The sequence below is a fragment of the Heterocephalus glaber genome, unplaced genomic scaffold (assembly GCF_053883595.1).
Source record: "Heterocephalus glaber isolate CG9 unplaced genomic scaffold, H.glaber_assembly_v1.0 deba00001606, whole genome shotgun sequence".
Classification (NCBI taxonomy): Eukaryota; Metazoa; Chordata; class Mammalia; order Rodentia; family Bathyergidae; genus Heterocephalus; species Heterocephalus glaber.
The window spans coordinates 27,911,966-27,937,898 of record NW_028258377.1 but is presented as its reverse complement, the minus strand read 5'-3'; the positions used below and the strand labels follow the sequence as shown (position 1 = coordinate 27,937,898).

The window sequence follows — 25,933 nt, the reverse complement described above, 5'->3', positions numbered from 1 at the left end:
TGTTTTTAATATTACATCTTCATAGATCAAAACCAAGCATGTATGCACCTAATATGTATATTCCAATTTTAGGAAACTGCAGTGAATTCTTGTCATTTTATATTGCCTTAGCATCCATTTTGAATATAACTTTAACTTTCTTATACCAGATGCTGGGGCATTTGCCATCAATCCAGATTGTAGCTCTACACCTTCCCCAGTCCAGGGCAATCAGTCCAGATATCTGCCTTATAGAGCTGTCTCTAGGTGACCATATGGAACAACTACTACCTACAATCTACTTCCCTGGTATCCCTGAGCTCCATTTCTCACATGGACTGTTGAGGCATGTCCCAGTAACTGCCTCTCAGTCAGCGCATTATCTCCTGGAGCTTGTACCTGTTTACTTTAAACCCAACAAATAAAGTTCTAGGCAGAAAACCTGTTTGGCAAATTCCCTGGACCACAGTAAAGGCAATAATTACAAATGGGTCCTTTTCTCTCATACCCTGCACATACTTCTTGACCTCTGCTTGTGTGGTCTCCAGGTGTGCTGAGCACCCCTTCCCCAGCATCTATAAACAAAAAAAATATTTATTTCTGTCTCATAATCATGGGAGGGTACTTTCCATTTTAGAGAGCCAAAATTAAATCAGAAACATTGAAGTAGTATACCAAAGAGAGCTGCTTCTTCAATTTGACCATCTGTGTTTAAATTTCTGCTCTGCCCAATTAACAGGTTTATGTGACCTTGTGAAAATCACTTCATTTCTCTGCATCTAGATGTCCTAAAATGGGAAATAATAATTGACTCTATCTCACAAGATTTTCTTTAGGATTAAATAAGGTAGCCCACATACAGTACTTAACAGAAACTCTGAGACTTAGTGCTGCTCTTAGCTACATAGATATTACTTTAAACACGCAGTATGTACCATGACATGGTACACTATGGTCAGTGGGAGTGAGAAAATGGAACAAGATGATATCCCAATTTGAAACATTTTACAATCAATTTTAGATATTATCCCTTTATATAAAGGCATATATTCCATTATACACAACTTTATATAAATGCCAATGGTATTACATATCAATGGTTATCAATTCTGCTTGAGCAGCAGAATTATCTCAAGAACTTTAAAAGAAAAATAGATTTTCCAGTTCATCTTAACTCTCATGAGAACAATACTCCTTATATAAAGCCCAAGAATGCGTGCTTTCAAAATCCTCCCCAGATTATTTTAATAGTCAATTGTATTTATTAGTTTCCTAGAACTTTCATAACAAATCACCATACACTAGGAGGTTTAAAGTAACAGACATTTTTTTTTTTCTGTAACAGTATTACAGGATGGAATCTGAAATAAAGTTGCCATCAGGGCCATGATCTCTCTGAATAGTCTAGGGGAGGATTTTTTTTCTTGTTTCCTTCTACCTTCAGATGACTGTCAACAGTCCTGGGTAGTCCTGGGTTTGTAGATGTATCACTCAAATTTTTGCCATGGTGGTACTTTACCTGTGTGATTGTGTACAAATTTCCTTCTCCCAAGGACACAAGTTATTGGACTGGGGCCCCACTCTAATTCAGTATGACCTCATCTGAATTTTATTATAATTCTAAAGACCTTATTTTAAAATGAGATCACAACATTCACAAATATTGAGGTTTATGACTGCAATATATCCTTGTAGAGAACATAATTTAACCTATAACATCCCCCATCATTGAAAATCACTGCTTTACGCTTGAATATTGATGTTTTATGGCAAGGACAACAATGATTTTTAGCACTACCATCAGTGCATTTATTAAGCACTTCCAAAAATCATCCCATTTACATAATAAGGGTATTATTTTCTTCTATCTCCACTTCATAAATGAGAAAACTATGATATTATGAGGTATTAAAACTTGCCAGTTACAGATGAAACCAAGGTAAGAATTCAGAACACTAGATTTCATTATTCCTTAGTGATACTCACAGAGACAATGGACTTTTCAAATGTCCTTATTGTGTCTTGGTGATATAGGAGGGGAATCCTATCATTAAAGGAAACACTCCCCAACCTTTCATCAGATAATTAAATGATCATGTCTGGAAGACTGGTTTTCACCACCCCTGCAAATAAGTCACTTGATGCTAAGCCTGGAATAGTATAGTAATAGGGAATATGATCCAACACTTCAATGGATGATGAAATTAGCTGGGAAGAGCTCTGGGCTGGAAGGTTGGTTTTCTCCAGCCCTTCCAATAAGTGACTTGTTTTTTAGGGCCATGGGAAAATTTAGGAAGTAGGTATTTGGGATATAACATAAGTAATTAAAATGGACTTTGCTCATGAAGGACTTAATTTGGCTGGGTAGATATTAAAAAGTACCATACAGTAAACTTCTAATGAATGGTGTTTGAATTTGGAAAGAGGGAAGAATTCACAGACCTGTGAATATTAGACCCAGAAGGATTCTTATGAATGGTTTGATGTGATCTCCTTGCTTGACAGAAGATGTGTGTTTAGAGAGGAAGCCTTCTTGTTTAGACTCATCCTGGTAGACAGAGGGCACAAATGCTCCCAAAACCCCAATCCTCTCTTTCTCATCGTGTTGTGATCACATTTAGGCTTGTAGATGCTGATTTCCATGGATAACTGGTAATGAAGCAATAGGCACCCACTGAATGCCAGGTGACTGCACTGTTGGCTCAGCAGTAGGTATTTCATATGATATATGCCACTGCAGACACTATGAAGTAGGTAGTACTGTGAACCTATTTTCAAATGAAGTTATTAATGCTTAGAGACCCTAAGTCAGGGGTCAGGAGTCTGGATCTAACTGGTTCTAAACCAATGTTTCAACTACTTAAACCTCCCGGTTTTGTGGTTGGTGGTGGTGGTGCTCATTTCATCATTAATTCCTCTGTTGCTTTAAGTCCGAAAGACAAACAAGAACAAAGTTCACATTAACTTTGAGTCCTAGGAATGGGTCTGAGAAAGTTGAAAAAATCTTTAAAGGCCAGATGATGAAAAAGACCAGAATTCAATAATATTTTTGATTCTAGAAGAATTATAATAAAACCCTAGCAGGAAAGCAGTATTATCACCTTCAGAAAAGAGGACAGGTGGTAGGAGTTTTGCTTATTGCTGTGTAAGGTGATTAACAGATGCTGTCAATGAAAAGGATCTGTAAAACTGGACAGAACTTAGAAAAATGCACTTCAGCATGTGGAAATTGACTAAAGGTATAAACTAATCCAAGGAGCACTTATGCTTGAAAAACTGCTGAATTTTGGTAAGAACACTGGGAGCTGAGGTGTTCTTACCTGAGGAATTTTCCATCTTTACTCAGCTTCATTGCCATAGAGGTGCTTCCAGAGTGGGACAAGCCATAAGGATCACCAGCCTTGTTGTCACAGTTGGAAGAGGAAATCAGTAGAACTGGAGGTGTAGCACAGCTGAGCAACATGTCTGGAAAAAGTGGGGGATATCAGATGATGTGTGCTAATACAGATGTAGTTTGCAATTGTCGCTTCAGCACACTTATTCTTGACTGAGGCAGTTTGCTACGGCTAGTGAAGACCAAACTGCTGAACCTCTCAGAAAGTATGTCTGCATCATGTTTTAAATGCCTAAACTTTTAATGTAGTTCCTTGTCATCCACTGACAGCGATCTGAAGACTCAGTAGCCAAATGTCTTCAAATATAGCCTTGCTTTTAATTACGTTAAGCAGACCCAAAGGTGACCCCAAGAAAATAAGGATTAAAAATGAGAAGGGAGAGAAGAAAGGAGGAAGCAAAGGAGGGAAGGAAGAATGGAAGAAGGAAGGAAGAAAGAAGAAAAGTAAGAAAGAGGGAAAGAAGTAAGGACGGGGTAAAGAAGGAAGAAAGGAAGGAAGAAAAGGGAGGAAGGAAAGGAAAGATGGAGAAAGGAAGGATAGAGAAAGAAAGGAAAGAAAGAAGGAAAAAAAGAAGGAAAAAAAGAAGAGGGAAGATTTTACATTTAGCCCATGCTGTTTACTAAATAGAGATACAAAGGATGGAGGTCCCAGGCAGGCCTTGGAACTCTGGCCCCATACAGAGTGACTAGCCAGGCCAAGCGGGTGAGCCAAACAGCATGAAGCTCCCTGACACCATCCTGGGCCCCACCCATGCCACGGTGAGGTCGCAGGCGCAGCTTGGAGCCCTGGCCCCATCCGGTGCTCTGTGGAGTGCCTCCAAGGCTCACTCCTCCTACCCCCCACCTCTGGCCTTCTGGCTCTTCTGCTACCTGGTCCCACACTACAGAGGCAGAGGGGATTATAAAGGCCCTTGTCCTGAGCATCACAAGATAGAGCAGAAGTTAGTAATAGAAAGAGGGCTTCTCAGGCTCCTGGATGAAAACTGAAGCTTAGCAGAAAAGTAAAGAGAATCTCTACAATAAAGGCACACCAGACCTCCGTACTTGGTAAGTTGGAGGGATTATCACTTGGGACCATTACCTCCCATCAAAATGTGCACTATCTTCAGGGGAAGGGCAATTGGAACCTGCAGTAGAACTTTGCAGAGCTCAACCCTGCAGGAGGACAGGGAGCTCAACTTGGGACTAGCAGCCAGAAATCTGCCTCACAGGTCTGCTGCTGGCTTGCTGAGACTCATTGACTCATATATACACACGGATGCCTACATTGCCTACTCTGACAGCAGAGACATACCCTGAAGGAGGCCCATCATTTTTATTTTTTGGTATTTTCAAAAAAGAAAAAAAATTTTTTTCTGTTATTTTTAATTCTTAATTTTTACTTTTTTCTACTCTTTTCAAATTTTTACTTTTCTTTCTTTTATCTTTTCTTTATCTCTCTCTGTCTCACTCATTCTCTCACTGTCCCACATTGCTCTTCATCTCCCCATTTGTTCCTTTCTGCACTGAATTTGGATTTCTCCTTTATTTTTCTTTTCTTCTATTTTTCTTCCTCTTTATTATCATTAGTTTTAAAGGAAAGTAAATATAGTATCTAGCCTCTCTGTTACTGTTAGGTGATTCTGTTCACATCTTTGTTCTTTCATTCTGCCCTTTCCTCTTGCCTTTAACAATTCCTTAGAGTTTGTGTGATCTTCCTGTGTCTTCTGGCCTCATCGCTAATCTTTCCTGATCTTCCTACCTGTCCCTCCCTCCCCAACTCCTTCTAGCTCCCCATCCCGAAGGGGAAAGATGCTATATTGAAGAGTTTATTCACTATAAACATATGTTGGGTTGGTCCTTGGTTTTAATTTAATTCACATAGTTAAATGTGATAGATTAATAACTACCACAAATGGTTATTTTCTAAGCTGCACTTGATGCTGTGGTATTGCTGATTGTATCATTTGGGCTAACATGTTGTGATTGATCTAATCAGTTTTCCTTCCTGGTATAAGGTAAATAAAACAGCCTCAGTCATTAGAGTCTCAGAACCTAAACACAAGCTATATCTGGAAGACACCTCTGAAAAGCAATCATTCCACAAGAGTTTTAAACATAAGCAACAAAGATACCTACATTAAGCAATTTTGAAATATCAACCCAGGAATTAAGCTGTTACACCCAGCGAGAGAGAACCAACAAGACACTGATATTAAATCCACACAGGAATTTATTACTGGCTGGGACCCGAGCTGAGCATCGGACTTGAGCCCCGACTGGGGGGAGACAAACATGTTTTTTACACCTTTGAGGCCAACAGTTTCTACGCCCCCCATTGGGATAGAACTAGCAAAGCAAGCAGAAGGTACAGAAGCAGAACGTCCTGCTGTTAGAACATTTGTAAAACAATAGTTGATTAATTGTTGTTTCTAAAAGACTTTCTAAGGGGAGGAGGTTTCTAAGCTTCCTCCTTTTAAGTTCATCTAAAGGGCAGGCAGGTGGGTCATTCAGCAGCAATATGGAGTCTGTTTTGCTAACTAGGGTCCTTCAAAACCAAGGACAGTTCCAAAAACAAAATGAGAAGACATTTAAGCAAGGCACAAATGCAGGCTTCCATGCCACAAAAAGGAAATTCTGGGGGAAATGAGGTGGAAAAATCTGATAATCAACCACCTGGACACCCTGAACTGATAGCACAGGAAGTAACAAAGCAGATGCATGAGGCTCTGGAAAAATTCAAAGCAGAAATAATCTCCCAGATAAATACAGAGATGGTAAGCAGAGTGAAAGACATGATTAGAGGCTCTAGAGCAGAAACAGATAAGAAAATAGATGAGATCAGAAACATGCTGGAAGCCATGAATGCCCAGCATAAAAAAGAGATGGAAACCATGATCACCCAACATAAGAAAGAAATAGAATCCATGAAACAGATTCAAACAGATATTCAGGAGATTAAAAACTCCATTGAAAGTATGCAGAGCAGACTAAGAGAATCTGAAGACAGAATATCAGATATAGAAGACAGGATTGTACTTAAGGACCATGAAAACAGAGATTTCTTAAAGATAGGGAGGGACCATGAGAAATCAATCCAACAGCTGCTAGATGATGCAAAGAAGAATAACATAAGACTGATAGGAGTCCACAAAAAACAGGAGAAAGTACAATTGATAAAAAACTGCTCACAGAAGTAATAGTAGAAAACTTCCCAGGGAGAGGTAGAGAATTGGACATACAGATAAATGAGGCATATAGAACTCAAACTATCCATGACCAAAAAAAAAAAATCTACACCTAGACCTATAATAGTCAAGATCCCAGAAACCCAACAGAAGAACAAAATTCTATAGGCAGCGAGAGAAAAGAAACAAATAACCTACAAAGGAAAGCCCATCAGAATCATGGCAGACTTCTCAACACAAACCCTCAAGTCAAGGAGAGCCTGGAGTGAAGTATTTCAAGCCCTAAAAGAAAATAACTTCCAACCTAGACTGTTGTATCCTGCAAAATTATCTTTCAAAATTGATGGGGAAATTAGATACTTTCACGACAAAGAACACCTGAGAAATTTCATGAACACCAAACCAGCACTCCAAACAATTTTCAGAAATATTCTAGAAAAAAACAATGAAGGTCACAACTCCATGAGCCCCAACAGAGAGAAGACACCACACAAGGTAAGACACTAAATGGAAAGGGGAAAAAAATAAGAAATAAAAGAGCCAACAACAGTAAAATATCATGACAAGGATGAGTCAATATCTCTCAATTATAACTATCCATGTCAATGGCCTCAAAAGAAATAGACTGACAGAATGGATTAAGAAGCAAAACCCAGCAATATGCTGTATACAAGAAACACACCTAACTCAAAAGGAAATTCATAGACTGAAAGTACAAGGATGGAAAACAGTTCTCCACATGACAGGAACTCAGAAAAAAGCAGGGATAGTAATCTTATTTGCAGACAAAGTAGATTTCAAACCAAAACTAATTAAGAGGGACAAAGATGGTCACTACATCCTTGTGAAGGGAACAATCCAAGAGGAAGAGATGACAATCCTAAATATATATGCACCAAATACAAATGTCCCCAACTATGCAAAACAAATATTAATGGACATGAAAAACCAAATAAGCACTAATACAATTGTAGTGGGGGACCTCAACACCTCACAAGTAGACAGATCATCCAGAAAAAAAAAAATTAACAATGAAATTCTAGAACTGAGCCAAGCTATTGAACAAATGGACTTAATAGATGTTTACAGAGTGTTCCACCTCACAAAATCAGAATACACATTCTTTGCAGTTGCACACGGGTCATTCTCCAAAATAGATCACATGCTAGCTCATAGGACATATCTAAGTAAATGTAAAAGAATCAAAGTTATCCCCTGTATATTATCAGACCATAGTGCAATACAATTGGAGATCAATAACATAAGAAACCACAAAATGCCCACAAACAAATGGAAATTGAATAACACCCTCCTGAACAACCAATGAGTGACAGAGGAAATTAAAGAAGAAATTAGACAATTTCTACAAGTAAATGATAATGCCAGTACAACATACAGGAATCTGTGGGACACAATGAAGGCAGTTCTATGTAGGAAATTCATAGCAGTGAATGCCCATATTAGGACAACAGAGAGAACTCAGTTAAATAATCTAATGCAGAACCTCAAGCTCCTAGAAAAAGAAGAGCATAACAAACCCAAAGCTTGTACAAGAAAGGAAATTATAAAGATCCAAGCAGAAATCAATGCAATGGAGACAAAGAGAATGATACAAAAAATCAATGAATCAAAGAGTTGGTTTTTTGAAAGAATAAATAAAATTGATAAAATTTTAGCCAACCTTATCAAAGAAAGGAAAGAAAAGGGTCAAATCCATGCAATTAAGAATGAAAAAGTTGAAGCCGCAACAGATCCAGCAGAAATCCAGAAGATCATCAATACCTACTTAGAGAACCTCTACTCTAATAAAATAGAAAACACAGAAGAAATGGACAGATTCCTAGATACATACAAATTGCCAAAGTTAAATGAAGAAGATATAGAAATTCTAAACACCCCAATAACAATGAGTGAAATTGCAAATGTAATAAAAAAATTTACTAACAAAGGAAAGCCCAGGTCCTGATGGTTTCACTGCTGAATTCTACAAGACATTTAAAGAAGAACTATCACCATTACTCTTTAAACTCATCAAGGAAACTGAAAGGGAAGCAAGGCTTCCAAATTCATTCCAGAAAGAAAGTATTACTTTGATTCCAAAACCAGAGAAAGACCCAACCCAAAAATACAACCACACACCAATCTCCCTAATGAACGTAGATGGAAAAGTCCTCAACAAGATACTGGCAAACAGAATACAGAGTGTCATGAAGAAGATCATACACTCTGACCAGTTGTATTTATCCCAGGGATGCAAGGATGGTTCAACATTCAAAAATCAATAAATGTAATACACTATATCAACAGGGTCAAGGACAAAAACCATATGATCATCTCAATAGATGCAACATTTGACCAAATCCAACACCCATTCATGATAAATACCCTACAGAAAATTGGAATAGAAGGGCTTTATCTCAACCTGATTAAGGCTATGAAAAACCAACAGCCAACATCATACTAAATGGTCAAAAACTGAAAACCTTCACCCTAAAATCAGGATCAAGACAAGGATGCCCACTATCACCACTCCTGTTCAATATTGTTCTGGAAGCATTAGCCACAGCAATTAGAAAAGAGAAAGAAATAAAAGGAATAAAGATAGGAAAGGAAGATGTTAAAGTATCATTATTTGCTGATGATATGATACTTTACATAGAAGACCCCAAAAACTCGGTCATAAGTCTTCTAGATCTAATTGACTGATTCAGTAGAGTAGCTGGATTCAAAGTCAACTCTCAAAAAACAATAGCCTTCTTATACACAAATAGCAGACCCATTGAGGGAGAAATCCAGGAAATAATTCCTTTTACAATAGCATCTAAAAAAATGAAATATCTAGGAATCAACCTAACAAAGGAAGCAAAAGACCTCTACACTGAAAACTACAGCACTCTGAAGAAGGAGATTGAAGAGGATATAAGAAAACAGAAAGATATCCCTTGCTCCTGGGTAGGAAGAACCAATATAGTGAAAGTGGCCATACTTCCAAAACTACTATATAGATTTAATGCAGTGCCAATTGAAATTTCAACAATATACTTTACAGAACTAGAGAAAACAATCCAAAAATTCATTTGGAAGCAGAAGAAACCTAGAATAGCATAAGCAATTCTAGGCAACAGAGACATGGCTAGGGGTATCACAATCCCCAACTTGAAACTATACTACAAAGCTACTCTGATAAAAACAGCATGGCACTGGCAAAGAAACAGACCCGAAGATCAGTGGAATAGATTAGAAGATGCAGAAACAACTCTAGACATACTCAGCCATCTCTTCTTTGACAAAGGAGCCAACCACTCTTATTGAAGGAAAGATAGCCTATTTAGTAAATGGTGTTGGAAAAACTGGATTTCAACCTGCCAAAGATTAAAACTAGACCCATACCTATCACCGTGCACTAAACTAAGATTGAAGTGGATTAAAGATCTAAATATTAAGGCAGAAATACTAAACTAGCTAGAATATAAGTTAGGTAGAACTCTTAATGACATTGGCATAGGAAAAGACATTATGAACAAATCTTCAGTAGCAGGGGAGCTAGCACCAAGAATCAACAACTGGGATCTAATCTTATTAAAAAGCTTCTGCACTGCAAGAGAAACTACCAACAGAGCTAAGAGACAACCTACAATGTGGGAAGAAATTTTTAGCAGCTGTATCTCAGACAAAGATCTATTATCAAGAATATATAAAGAATTGAAAAAAAATCAGACCCCCCCCAAATTCAAAGACCCAATTCAGAAATGGGCATCTGCAATGAACAGACATTTCTCAGACAAAGAAGTAAAAGCAGCAAATAAATACATGAAAAAATGTTCAACATCACTGGTCATTCAAGAGATGCAGATGAAAACAAAACTGAGATTCTACCTCACACCATTAAGAATGGCTGCTATCAAGAAATCAACCAATAACAAATGCTGGCAGGGGTGTGGAGAGAAAGAAACCCTTCTCCATTGTTGGTGGGAGTGCAGCCTGGTCCAACTACTGTGGAAATCAGTGTGGAGACACCTCAAAGAACTAGGACTACAGGCCCCATTTGACCCAGGTATTCCCCTACTGAATATCTTCCCCAAAGTATTAAAAGAATCATACCACAGCAATATATGTGCACCTATGTTTATAGTGGCACAGTTTGTAATAGCTAAAGCTTGGAAACAGCCCAAGTGGCCATCAACTGGAAACTGGATAAAGAAGATGTGTGTTGTTGTTTTTTTTATAAAATGGAGTACTACTCAGCCATAAAGAAAGAGAAACTAGAGATATTTAGAGCTAAATGGATGCATATTGAGGCCATACTCTTAAGGGAAATAAAGAGGACACACATGTAAATACCAAATAGTTTCTCTAGTGTGAGGAACTGAGAGTGTAAATAAGGATGAAAATGATTAAAATGAATAATTGGTAATTTGAAATAAGAAAAGGTCCAAAGGTGTAAGGGTGGCAGGAGGGGAAGGGAAAAAGGAAGAAGGGAAAGGAAAAATTACGAGAAAGAAAAAAAAAATGGAAACAAAGTCTGTGTAAATAGGGAAGGGTGGAGAGGGTGAAGGGCACACAGGTAATGAGGGAAAAAATAAGAACCAAGATACATCATGTACAGATACAAGCACCCAATGATAAATATAAATGTATTGTATGTCTAAAATGTACCAATAAAGATTAAAAAAAAAGAACTGTATCTCTCTGGTTCTTTCCTGCTTTGCTTCCTGGCTGCCACAACAGAAGCAGCTTTGCCAATTATACCTTTCGACCGTGATATATGAGCTCACCACAGACCCGGAAACAATAAAGCCAGCCAACCAAGGATTGAAACCTCTGAAACTGTGAGCCAAAATAAATCTTTCCTCCTTTGTGTTGTTTTTATCAGATATTTGGTCACAGTAACAAAAAGCTGACTAACACAAACAGTAACAACCTTTGGAGAAGGGTGGAGAATCAGAAGCAAGGCAGTAGGATATATAATCTAAAAGTTGAGTTTTCAACAAAAAGTTATGAGACACGCAAAGCAACAACAACGTGTTTAGCACACTCAGGGAAAAGAAAGCAGTCAATATACTCTATAGCAACTGTTCCTCAGTGTTTCAAATACTGGATTTAGTAGACAAATATTTCAAAGTAGCTAGTCCAAATATACTCCAATAATTAAGAAAGCCATGGCTTAAAAAATAAAAACAAAGCATAACGATAAATTAAAATAGATTTTTTTCCAATAAGGAAATAGAAATTACAAAAGAACCAAATGGAAATTCTGTATTTGAAAAACAAAAGTAACTGAAATAAAAAAATTCATGAGAGATGAACAGATTTGAGCTAACAGAAGAATCAGTGAAGTTGAGGATAGGTTAAAGAAATTTGTCAGTCTGCAAAACAGAAAAAACAATTGAAGATAAATGAACAGAGTTTCAGAGATGTAAAAGACACTAAAAAGAGTATTAATGAGCATGTAATTGCATCAGAAGAAAAGAAAATGAAAAGAAAAAGGAGAAAATAATTTCAAGAAATAATGCGGGAATTTCTCTAAATTGATGAAACCATTTATCTACATTCCCAGGATGCAAAGCTTCCTAAGTTGGATAAATACAAAGAGACTCACACTGAGACAAATCATAATCAAATCAAGATAAGAAAATAAAAAAACCCTAGCCATGAGACCATAGCTACTTCAGGGTTGTACAGTCTTTGGATCAAATGTCTATACAATTTCTATGATAACTGTCTCTGCAGGAGGGTCACGATTGGGTCTTTTATCCCTGAAGACGTACTTGGGTGGAACCTCTCTTGGCCAGGCACTCTGAGATCCCTTGTAAAGAGTGTATGTGACTAGACAGCAAATAATGGACAAGAAATGTATAGCAGTCAAATCTGCACACGGTGGCCATATTTTGATCAGTTACTCTAGCTTGTTGGGTATATTAGGAATGATATTTTGGGCTCAGAGGAAGATATCTTTTGTTTCTTGGCATTTCAGGTACATTAGATTCCTGATAATTTCCCTCATCTTCCATCTGAAGATCTTCCCTCATTCCATCTAAAGATGGAATAGGAAATGTTCAAACCTGTGGAGGGCACAGATGAGCCTATTAACAAATAGACTGACTTATCACTAGCAAGAGATCATTAAGGTCTATTTTCCCTCTCCTGAAACTTTACACTTGCTCATTGTCTTCCAAGACTACCCCTTGTCAGGCCAATTTCTTTACACAGAAATGACCAAGAACATCTTCAAACCAGGTGTTCCAAATCCAATCAAACCAAATCAAAGCATGGAGTGTTCAGGAGTAACAAACCTCCAATTCAAATTCTATCCATTCTCTCTGCCATTCCTGTAACCTTCTGGGATAACAAAGTTTTTATCATTGTGAATTTTCAGCTCAGATAATAGTCTCTATGAATACACAAAGTCTCATTTTAGCCTATTCACCAATATTGCATCAACAGTGGGTCTCAGTGTGCTTGAAATAGCTCATAAACCGGGTAGATTTAGACAATTGAAGAATTTCCTACTCTGATCTCCTTACTCCCCTTATCCTCAAAGTATATTATGTTAGCAGGACTCAAGAAGACACCCTTCTGTTGCAAAACTCTAGGAGGTAGAAAGAAAAGAAATCACAAGCACAAGGCCAAATTTCCAGCTAATAGGAGAAATATGACAGATTTCATTTCTAGCAATGACATCACAATGTTTTTACTAGATTTATGAGTTATTTAAGGATAAAGGTGAGGTCTTATTTTTCTAGTATCTTTTAACATTTGTACATAGTTGGTACTTGATAATGAAACTTTACCTACAGAATCACTGTCTGGAGAGATTGTAATTGGGCCCGCCATGCAGACTAATTAATTAGTCTCTGGGCAGTATTGGTCAGAGCTGTGAATCTTTCTAAAATACACATTTACTTAGCCTCACTGGATGCTGAAGAATCTTTAACGTTCAGTCTTTCCAATTTCTTTTTGTGATTTTCCACCTAATGAAACATTTATTTGTACTGTACCCAGAACATTTCTCAGTGCAGTAACACATATTGGCCCATCTTTTCTTTTCTAGTAGCACATTATTTATAAATGCACCATACAAACAGCAAAATTTATGTACACATATTAAGAATTATTTTCATTTTGTCAAACAAAGTGAAAATAATTTCCATAAGCACTTAATTCCTTTCTAATTACTTACAGACCAAATTTGTTGAGCTTTTTATTCTTTTGCATTTTCCTGTTTTCTTCTTCATTGTGTGCTTAACCTTTTCAGTGTTTCTACCCTAACTCACTTGGAAGGTGAGGGAATGAGAGACAGGGAATATAACCATAAAATATTCTTTTGTACACAAATAATGTTTTGTTTTCCTTGCCAGCTTCTGAGGTACTACTAACTTGTGTTTCTTTGCTATTAACTTGAGCTATGACAGTATTTACAATTTTTATTTCCCTCTTGTCTATTAAAGATACTGTTTAGAGTCTCTATTCACTGTTTTATAGTCAACTATTCCACAGCTGGTTCACTGGCAATATCAACATCACCTGGTAATTCATTAGAAATATAGATTTTTTGCCACCTCCTGCTACTACTAAAGCTATTTATTGGATCAAAATCTATATTTGATCAAGACTGAAAGTAATTTGTATGAAGTTTTAAGTTTTGAAAAGCACCATTCTAATCCACTTCTCCAACTAGCTGCACACTGGAATCATCTGACATGTATTCAAGAATAAAAATCCTAGTTAGGTTTCACTCTCAGAATTCTAGTTAACTTGATATAGGCATTGCAATTTTTAGAAATTCCCTCATGAGTAGAAAAAAATTCTGTAGGTGATTTTAGTATGAAACAAAGTGTGTGTATTACATTTCCATAGGTACATTTACAGATCTTTATAAATAAGCTATAAGTCATATATATACCTATGTACTTTGCTCAGTAAAACCAAAAGACCAGCTTGTAGATTTTAATATGTCCATTTTGCAAGTGGAGAAATTAAAATTAAGTAATGATAAGTTACACAAACAGGATAAGTATGTGGAAGTCTACCATACATTTTTCTTCTGATGTTCTTTTTTTCTACACTGCCTTTTTCACTAGTAAGGCATAAATTACTATTTTTAAGGCTTAGACTATATCTACTGAATGTATTACTTCTCAAACTCTATCCTCAAAAGTCAGTTTTAGTAAAACAACTTGCTTTTTCTGTTTATAAAGGTAGACTATTCTAGAAATATTGTTAAATTGGAATAGAAAGTATTACAACATAACCTTATTATTACTAAGAATAAATTGCAAAGCAGTTGAAGACACTAGCCAAATAGTACCCAGAACACCTGGCAAAAAAGTGTGCTACACTCAGGTAGAACAATCTCCTAAGTAACCATAGCTGTCTTGGGAAGGGGCCAGGGGGCCAGGAGGGCCTTCTTGTAGGATTAGGCTTGTGCTGGAAAATTCTCAGAAGGGCTTAAGGAAACAGAGGCTGGTTCTCCACTAGAGGGTCTTCAAAAAGCATGGACAGTTTGATAATTGGATTATCTTAATGCATTTTATATAGAAAGCAGGGGGATAAAAGCAACTGAATCAGCCCATCCAACAAAGGAGGCAGAGTTTAGTCTATTGTGATTACCATGTGCCTTTGCCTTTGTCTTATTCTGAATATGGTTATAGTATGGTCTTGTCTGAGCCTTATTCATATTCCATGAAATCTCACAGACTGGTTATATGACAGCTATTTTTCACATTATGAGAGAATTTATTTGAGTACTTTTAAGGCCAGTGTCTGTGATGATGGCTGAAAATTATAAAAGAAAAAAATAATGAAAGAAATTCCTGCGTCTTTATTGCTACTGAGCCCTGAAAAGTGAACAAAAGTGGGATTCTCTTTGGAAGTGGACTTCAAAATATAATTGTAGACAAAAATAACAATGGCAATCATTTTTATAGTCCAATAATTTAAAGAATAGTATGGACTGTTGTAGCTAAAAGGATTTTGTTGTTGTTGCTATTGTTCTGTTGATTAATTTTGAATTCTATGTTAAACATTCATGGTACAAAGTTAAAGGCATAACCCAAATGCCAGATATGGAGGCACAGGACTTAATATCTTCCCTTTTGAGTTTCACAGTCCTGCTTTGGTCCAATTCTTTTCTATCCCTCCCTTTGAGAATGGAAATGTTTGCTCTGTGCCATTGTACCTTGGAATTATGTAACTTTTTTTTTTTTAATTTCTACTAAGGTTCATGGCTAAGAGTTTGCCTTGAGTATCAGATGCATTTGTGGCTTAGAGTTTTGAAAAACGTAGGAACTACTGGGACTTTGGGAAAAGGATAACTGTATTCCAATAGGTGAAATTATCAACTTGCTATTGTCTGTGTTGGGACATTAAGTGTGGTTTAATGACATGTGTTTGGGTATGAAGTTGACAAGGGGTGACTTTTAATCCTGATACCTGATATGTCAACTTCAAACTACAAAGAAATGCATAGCTGATTAGTAAATCACACTCTTAGGTGTGTGTGGGGGTCATGGAGGTATGGATTTGTGTACTGTATACGGTCTTTTGCCCATTCCTCACTGACACTATTTTCCTGCTATGCTTCCCAGCTGCTATGAACTTAGAAGCATTTTGTACCATGTTCTTCTGCCAAGAAGTTTCGGCCTTGGAGCCTGGTGACTGAATCTCCTGAAACTGTGAACTGAATTAAACCTCTCCTTTAAGTGGCAGGAGTCAAGCATTGTGTTCCAGCAATAGGAAAGCTGACTAATACACAGTGCGTTGAAAGAAAAAAGAAAAAAAGAAAAAAAGGGAGATGGAATAAATAGCATAGTCAAAGCAAGAAAAATAACACAAAATAAGATGGTAAAAGTCAGTTCCAATATATTAATAATAATAATTAAAATGGATTAGGCTTGCCAATTATAAGACATGGATTAGTAGATAAAAGTTTTAAAATTCAACTTTATAATATTTAAACATACACACATTTAAATTAAAGACTGTGGGAGAATTGAAAAAAATGACAGAAGTAGGCATGTCAGGTGAGCACTAAACAAAAGAAAACAATTATAAAGAACATGATTGGTGATAATAAAAGTTATAAAATGATGACAGGGAAAATATGATAATTCTATAATTCCATATACAACTCATAAGCTATTCATATATGCATGTTTGTACACATGTATACATATTATGTATATATATGTTTATACATACATACACATAAATGATTGAACTTTATGGATACACTTAAATCTACCATTGTAATGAAAATTTTAATTTATCTGTTAATTTTTAACTCAAAATATGAAAAACTGGTAGGAGACAGAAATTTAAACATACACAGTGGTCTTTGAGGAGAGTTTACTGGTGATTGGGGAGGTACATGAAGGTGGTTCTGGATTCCTAAAAATAATGTCTTGCATAATGAACAGGTAACGCTTTTATGGGGGTAATTTCTCTGCTATAACCACAACTACGCTGGTAGTACTAGTACTACTTTTGTATCCTGTAGGCTTTTGCTTGTGAATTTTCTTTATGTGTATTCTTCTATAGAAAATGTCCTTTAAAAAAGAATCAAAACTATATACATATTATTAAATATATAAATGTTAAACATATAATTAATGCAAATATATTTTAATGTACCAAATATTTAAATATTAAATTATGAATATTATGTGTGAATACATATACCTTGAAACTATACTCTTTGAACAAGCAAGTAATGATAAGCCAAAATGTGGTATATCAGTTTACCGCTGACAAGTAGGGAGGAGGCTGGAATATGATGGGAGAATGCAGGTATATGATGTGAACTGGTGATACTTTAGTCCAGGAGTCAGCAGAGGTTTTTTTTTTTTCCTGTAAAGATCTAGATAGTAAGTATTTTAGTTTTTACAGGCAATACAGTCTGCTTTGGAATGATTTATCTGTGACATTGTCACATGAAAGCACCCACGGACAATATATAAATGAAGTGAATTGAGTGTGTTTTAATAAAACTTATAATAATGAACAGTTGACTGGATTAGGGCCATGTACCACAATTTGCTGATCCTTTCTAAATATTCAAAGAAGGTTAGTTCACAGTTATTGGCAACATTTTCATGTTTTATAATTTAAATCTGTCTTTCTTAAATGATTTTGCATATATCAGAAGTATTCACTGTCCAAGTAAACTGAGTATGGCAAAGAAATCCAATGTGATGATACTTTTAAAGTGTAGTTCATATTTTATATTCCAGTTGTGTATTGTATATTGATACTGCATATTTCAGTTCACACATTGCAAATATGATAGTGTCATTACTTGTTGGATAACTGACATTGAAGAATTTATCTAGCCTCTCTGTTTCTTTATTAATAAAAGAGGATAAAATAATGTGAAATATTTATAGATTTTTGTGAAATCAAAGTGAAATAAGTGGGTAAAGCACACAGCACTGTCTGCAGCTCACTGGAAACACCCAGGGTACTCCTGGGTTAATTGTGGTCGTGGCTGTTGCCCCTTCTGCTGCTGCTGCTGTTCTCCCACTGCCGCACTGTCCCTTGGTAACCTCCAGTCCTCCCATGCCATTTGGTGTCAAATGAGACAGGGGTGGACAGGACAATACCTAAACCACTTCTAGCTCAGTGCGACAGGCAGTAGGAACTGAGTTAGACTGACATGTTTGCCCAGTTGAGACAGCTTGATTTAATAAGAAAATACCAATGATCGTCAGTCTTTGTATGTGACTTTATACTTCTAATGTCCTTGAGGATACTTAAGGATAGTCTGCTTCCTTAAGTACTTCAAACACACCCATAGCAGCATAAATTTATGCTGGAGATGAAGTGTTTGTTGAACAAAGTGTACTAGTAATCTTCTCAACAGAAGGCATAAATTCCAAATAAGTTGAAGCTTTACTGTGGAAAAGATGCTTAGAATAATTCAGGAGTGAGGACTATATATATTAATATATACTATATATTATTTATTGTGAATCAATATAATATATTCAAAATATGTTAATATATGAATATAAAATATGAATAATTTATATATACGGATAAATAAAGCCACTCAGCTAAGAATTTAGTGGGGCTGAAAATTGCAGTGGATAAGTATACTACCACTGAATTCTATTAGATAGATTCCAACTGGATCCCACTACTTCCTAACTAGCTCATTGATGGAATTATTTCAGGCTAAAGCCTCAGTTTCCTCATCTGTCAAGTGGAAGTGCTAATGAAAGTTGCCTTTCAATATCAGAATACACAGCATCAGTTGACTTCATGCCTCTATTCAGTACATGTTCAACAAAGGGGCTTTGTTACCACTTAGTACCAGAATCTGAACACTCCTTTTAAACATGAAAATCAGAGGACCAACTTCAAAATCTGTATCACGATGGAAGAGCTTCCTGTTCCTTACAAGAAATTGAAAATGAAAAGGCTAACATGCAAATACTTTGTGTTTCACCAAAAATCACTCTAGGGTTTGTGTGTACATTGTCTCACTTAATTCTAACAAAACCCTATTGAGGTGAACACCAGTGTCTCCATTTTTACAGAGAAAGTATATCATATGGATAGAAGGGGAAGCACCGCCTGCCAGTTTAATCAAGATTCTCGACCCCAAGCCCAGTACTTTTTGTAGTTCGCCAGTTTCTTTTTGAATGAGTATTTTTTTTTCTACGATGTTTCAGTGGTTCAGAGCACAGATACACTGTTATACCTAAAATTTGGGTACTAACTCCTGAATCACCAGATTTTCTTATGTCATAGATCTGAAGCTGTGACTTTTCTCTCTTGCCTTAGAAGAAAAAAATAAAATGAAAATATGTAAGTTAAACAAAACAAAGCCAAAGGAAAAAAGTTAGCTTTTAAGAAATCTGCCTACTTCTAGTTCCCTTCTATATGCAGACATCTGGAGGAAACCATTGTCCCTGCTTTTAAGGGAAAGATTCTTGAGAACGCTGCCCAAAGGCTGCATGTGTGTTCTTTAATGCCAGCCTCCTTCTCCTGAGAACCATTATAACCATATTGTTATATAAACCCACACAGAAACATGCCTCGCTCATCTCCAAGAGCTGCAATTGCCTATTCCCAAATGAAGAATTAAGCCAAATAACTATACTTAAGGGGAAATTTTGTAAGGGAAAAGCCTGAGAAATAGTAGGAAGCACTTTATCAAGTGTGGGACCTTGATGTCTTAGTATAAGGATGCCAATATGGGAAATTACACAGCAGGTACCACTTGCTCACAGAGAACACCCTGTCTCCCTGACCTCAATGTATTCATTACTCCAAATTAACAAATTCCAGAAGCCATGCTATTCCATACACACAGAATCACCAGGATTTCTGAGCTTTGTCACTTTGCTTGTAGGTTGATGCCTTTTAAGTACATTGTTTTGCTCAGTCTCACTTTTGTCCCTCCTATAGACTGAATATTTGTGCCCCTCACCAAAATTCACATATTGAAGGTCAGTGTATTGCCATTAGGAAGTAGGGCCTTGGGTAATGGTTAGATCATGAACAGAATCAGGGCCCTTATAAAAGAGACCTTGGGCAGCTTCTTGTTCCTCACCAAAGAAGTAGACCTCCACTAAGTATCTAATTTGATTTTCTAGGACATTGATCATGGACTTCCTAGCTTCCAGGACTGTGAAAAACAAATTTCTATTGTTATAAGCCACCTATCCTAGGATAGGTTGTTATAGCTTTAGAATGGATGAAGACAGACCAAAATACCTTTGTGGTTAGAATTCTTAACTCATAAATATGAAATCTGGGATAAACTAATAGACCTACAAAGATGTCAGATGAACTAAGTTCCTGAGTAATGTTCATGTTCATTAACTTCACAAAAGTTTACCTCTCTACTGACTTTATAGAATCACTGTTTATATAAAAATGCCCAAAATTAAGAAATTAAAATATGAATGCATGCAAATACATAGAACTATACTAACTGAGCATGTGTTCTGGGCCAGGTGCTATTCTAGTCATCTGATGCACATATCTGATGTAGCTCTAGACACAACCCTATAGCTGAATTATTATTACCATGGTAGGTAAGAAACATGGACTCCCAGAACATGGGTGACTTACTCAATGGCTTGAAGTCCCAGAGAACAGATGCAAATGCATGTGCACGTTCACAATATCATGCTGCTTCATCCTATGCAGTTTAAATTTTAATTCTTATACTAATTTTGGTGGAAAATATAATTATCTGTATCTTATAGATGAGGACACTAAGGCTCAAAAATGATAATTTGCCCATGATGACATAGTGTGTATGTGCAAAAAATAGTTTGTACATGCACAAAATTTAAAATTCTCATTCAAGCATGTCTAACTCCAATATGTTTTAAGTATTAAAAACAGAACTTGGTTTTGACATTTAAGTTTTTAAAATAAAATACTATGTCCAACTGAGCCAATTGACGACTGACTCGAATTTCTAAATTTAAAGCCTGAGACAGCATCTAGCCAGAGTCAACATTATTACATGGATACAGAAGACAGTACTCTCACATGTGTGCTTTGATTGGCACAATAGCAACCATCAAAGTTCTTTCTCCTATCTAACCAAGAGGATGAGAAATCACTGACTTACTATTGCATCTTCAAAATGATTAGGGCAAACTGTGCTTATATTGAGAAGGAAATCATACAACTGAGAAGAAATACACAGCAGGAAGTTTTATGTTGCTTGCTAACTCATGACTACTTTTCAGAAAGGATAACCATGGCTAAGATGTGAAGCACAAGACACTGGGACTTGATGGAGAATCCTGATGATAAATTCTCAGGCTAAACCGAGATTTCAACCAGGCAAATGCAAATGTGGTATATTATTCCATGTGCTGTGAGTGACCACGGGCAAGTTAAACTCCTGGAGTGTCATACAGATCAAACAAATAACTTTGTATAGGTGGCTTATTTGGCATAGATCCTGGTGCCTAGTACATCATAGCATCATCCAGGGCAGAGGGGTGGCAGATGGAAGTTTCTATTTTCCTTAACTATCTTGGTTCAGTCTTTCACACTGCTGCCTCTTTCTTCCAAGGGGAGGATGGAGGGCAGCTCAAGGAGGGTCTACAGGGACATCTTGAGATGCTACCTACAGCTTAGCATGCAGCCTGATCTGCAGACCAGGTGTTTCATTCACCAACTCTTTTGCAGGTATTTAGCAAATCAAAGCTGACAGCAGGAGATGTCAACTTGACACATGATAAACACCCTCTGCAATTTAGCACTTTTACACATGGAGTGAGCTAGCAGGATGACTTAATTGCCAAGCTCTCAACTGAGCTGATGTTTCTTGAGCATTCTGTAAATCAGCTGAGAATTATCTAAGATACTCTGGGACTCTGAGAGGGAGAGAAAATTTTCATGCAGGAAGAGAAAAAAATGGGAGGGGGTGGTTGGTCCATGGATTAACTGGCAGTGATACAAACAAACTTGAAGTCATGATTACCTAAGAAGCAGATGTAATCCAAAAACATCAGAAATAGAAGGGACCCAAGAAATAAGGTAATAAAAGTCTTCCTACAGTAGAAATTGAGGTAAGGGTTGAGTGGTAAGGAACAATCCAAAGGCTACAGAGTTCATCATTGACAAAGCCAAGATTAAAACCCTGATCCATGAAATCTTCATTAAGTTTTCTTGCAGTCAGATGATCTCATCTATGTCTTCCTCCCAATGTAAAATATCTTTAAATCATCATTAGGTCTCAATCCCAAAGTGATCCCAGACAGCATGATGACATCGTAAGGTTATAGATTGTGCAGACTTTTTTGACACCTGGGCACCTGGCCTTCCAACTGCACAACAAGGTGTACTGCATACCTGGCTACCACAGCCTCCAGGCCAATGATCAGGAAAGGAAATGTTCTCTAAAGACCCTCCTGCCTTGGGCTGGGACATGGTTTAAATTAAGATCTTTTTCTTTTTAGACAGGCTCTTGCTGTGTAGTTGAGTTGGCCTTGAACTCACTATGTAGTGCAAGCTGGCCTCAAACTCGTGGCAACTATTAAAATTTGCTTCTGGAATTCATAGCAAGCAGCACAGTGTGGACTTTGGCATGTCTTGGTTTGGCCAGCTATTAGTTCTGCCATCTGAAACACATTATTTAATCTTTCTATGTCTTAATCTTCATACTTCTAAAATGTATTAATATTAGTATTTAGGATCATTATAGCAGTCAAATGAGATAACACATGTTAAAAGTTTGAAATATTCTAAAGTTGGCAATAAAATCCATCAAATATGAGTATGAGTGATATAAATTCTAGATCGTTGGCTATGAGTCACTCAGTGATTGGCTTGGCTGGACTTTGGGAGTAACTGAAAAGGTGGCAGAGACATCCACATCAACCCTCTGACAACTGCCACAGGACCTTTTCTTATGTTTCTTAGTACTGAGAGACTAAAGCTACAGAGAGTAAAAGAGCCCCAAACTAGTGTTACAGAATTTGGTTTCCATCTCAGCTATAAATTAATTACTGGGTTAACAACAAACAGAAAATGTGACAACATAGGCCTTCCTTTTCTTATCTGGAAAAGGGATGATAATGTGGATCATATTGTACTATTATGAGTGAAAGATAATGCATGTGAAGTATTTTTGTAAAATTCACAAAATGTAAGTACATTTGTGTTTGTATTCTTAATAGAGTATTTTTAAGAGCAGTTTCAGGTTCACAGCGAAATTAAGGAGAATGTACAGATAGCTCCCATATGCCCTTGTCCCTAAACATGTATAGCTTCCTTCATTACAGCACATTCCCAGAGTGGTGTATTTTTATAACTAATGAGCCTACATAGATGCATCATTATCACTGAAAGCCCATAGTTTACATTAGCATTCACTCATAGTGTTGTGGATAAGGTTTGCACCTAACATTATAGCATCATATTGAATAGTTTCATTGCCTTAAGAATCTTCTGTGTTCTTCCTTTTCGTTCCTCAAGTCTAACTTGCAGCAACCATTGATCTTTTTACTGTCGCCAGAGTTTTGCCTTTTCCAGAATGTCATATAGTTGGAATCATCTAGTATATAGTCTTTTCAGATTGGCTTCTTTCACTTAGTAATATGCATTTAAGTTTCTTTGACCACAGTTTTACCACACAATCCAATAATCAAGTTCGTTGTTGTTTATCTATAGTACTTAAAAACTTATATCCACAGGAAAAATGTAGATGAATGTTTACAGCAGCTTTATTCATAATTGCCCAAATTTGAAAGGAGCTAAAGCTTCCATCAGTAAGCAGCTAAATGAATAAATGAGATGCAGTATATCTAGCCAATAAAATATTATCCAATACTAAAAAGAAATTTGCTATCAATCCATGAAAAGACAGGAAGAAAACTTTTTATATATTTAAAGAAAAAAATGTTCTTATCTCCTTTTCCCTCCTATCTCTTGTTTCATCACCAAGCCCTATTGATTCTACCTATAGAACATGTTTCAAATCAAGCCAGTTATCCCCCTCCAACGTTATCTACCTACATCAAGTCAATGTCATTTTTCACATGGGCACATTCACCAGCCATCTAATCCATCTCCCCATGTCCACTTACTTTTCTCCAAACCATTCTTCACAGAACAAACTGACAGTTCCCTACTTAAAATTATTCGATGGATAAAATATTAAACCTTAACATGATTAAAAGGTTAAACATAACCTGGCATAAATCTCCTGCTAACCTCATCTTTCAACATGTTCCTATCATTCAAACTTGTGAACTGTCCCTTCTGCCACTTCAGGTTATTGCATAAAATGCTTTTTTCTGCCTGTGATGATCTCACATCCACACTGCTAAAATAATTTCTTCTTATTTTTTAAGTCTCTTTTTGATAGTATTTTAGAGAGAATTTACCTGAACCTTCAAGCTAAAGCAGAAACTTCTTATGCTTTTTACCTTATTACTCTTACCTTTTACTTTATTGCATTTAAAAAATTATGTGCTGATTTTTTAAAAAGTTATCCTGCCACTCAGCTGTAAGCTTTATAATGGCAAAGGCCATGCATGTACTGTACATGTTTTTATTTTGTGAACCTAGCATAGTGCCTGATATTTAACAAGCATTCAATAGATGTTTGTTAAACAAATGGGCAAATAACTGTGAATTTTCTAAAATGAATTTTCACTCAGTGCTATGCATGGTGGTAAGTGCCTGTAATCCCAGCTACCTGGAATTCTCACCTGGGAGGCTGAAGCAAGAGGATTGCAAGTTTCTGGCCAGCCTGGGCATCTTAGGAAGATCCTGCCTCAAAAAAAAAAAAAAAAAAGAAGAAAAAGAAAAGAAAAGAAAAAGAGCTGAGGTAGCAGCATCATTGTTAGCATGTGAAAGGCTCTGGGTTCAATCCCCAGTACTGACAAAACAAAAAAGAAAGAAAACGTAAAGGCCTAATGAAATATTGCAGAAGAATATTATGGAGCAAATTCTCATCTCAAATGTTTTGTAGAAATTCTGTTTACAAGTAGGATAAAATAAGCAATAAGAAGCCATGGTTTTTATGCAACAGTCAAACATAACTAAATTTGAATTTAGACATTTTTAGAAAGATTTGATGTATGGAAGCAGAGAGAGAGAGAGAGAGAGATTCCTGAGAAGAAAGTGCTTTTCTGGGTCAGTGTGAGTTGTACTAAATATGTTTTTTGTTTTTTCTGGATGTACTTTTGAATGAGGCTATCAGTCTGGCTTGTTACTGCCAGAGGGACACTTCTAGGAGAATGGGAAACTAATATAAAATATGATGTTCATGGATGATGCTATGGCAATCTGTAATCTGAAAGATTTCCAATTACATGGTTGATTTTTCCAATAGGACATTTGCAGCAGGCTGAAATGACATGGGAGTCTGGTCTACTGGGCAAGAAAGGACTAAGAAAATTTTGTACAGGAGAAAAAGTCCCACTCAGGGGTATAGTCGTTTGCTGCATAATAATATTTCAGTCAGTGCAGGAATATTGATGGTGATTCCATAATATCATATCACCTAGCATCATCATACCCTTTAATTTGTGTGAAGCACACTCTGTGTATATACAGTGATTAAATCACCTAGTGAAATATTTTTCAGATCAGATCCCCATAATTATGTGATATTTGACCCAATTTATAATGTGCATACAACACCTTTTACCCTGGAGACACTGAAATCAGAGACTGAATCCAACTTAAACTACAACCTGTCCTGATCATGCCCAATTCTCAAATAAACTGATGTGATAAGCCCTTCCAGCCTAGGCCTGAAAAGGGAAAAGGACAATACTCTTTGGGAGAAAAAAATGTGAACCTTGGTCTCTACAACTCTTTTGTATCCCACATCTAGTGCAAAATAAAAAAAAATCACTACACACATGAACTATCAGGTAAATGTGCCAGACAACATTGGAGAACC

At 36.6% G+C, this 25,933-nt stretch overlaps 1 long non-coding RNA gene across 4 annotated transcripts in view; it reads right to left on the bottom strand.

Moving 5' to 3' along the window:
* LOC110344818 (uncharacterized) overlaps nucleotides 1-25,933 on the bottom strand; it is a 190,081-nt gene that overhangs the window by 72,666 nt on the left and 91,482 nt on the right. For all 4 annotated transcript variants that reach the window (XR_015444805.1, XR_015444804.1, XR_002387667.2 and 1 more), the window contains one exon: nucleotides 3,300-3,444. This is a non-coding gene — a long non-coding RNA (uncharacterized LOC110344818). The remainder of the gene's footprint in view (nucleotides 1-3,299; nucleotides 3,445-25,933) is intronic.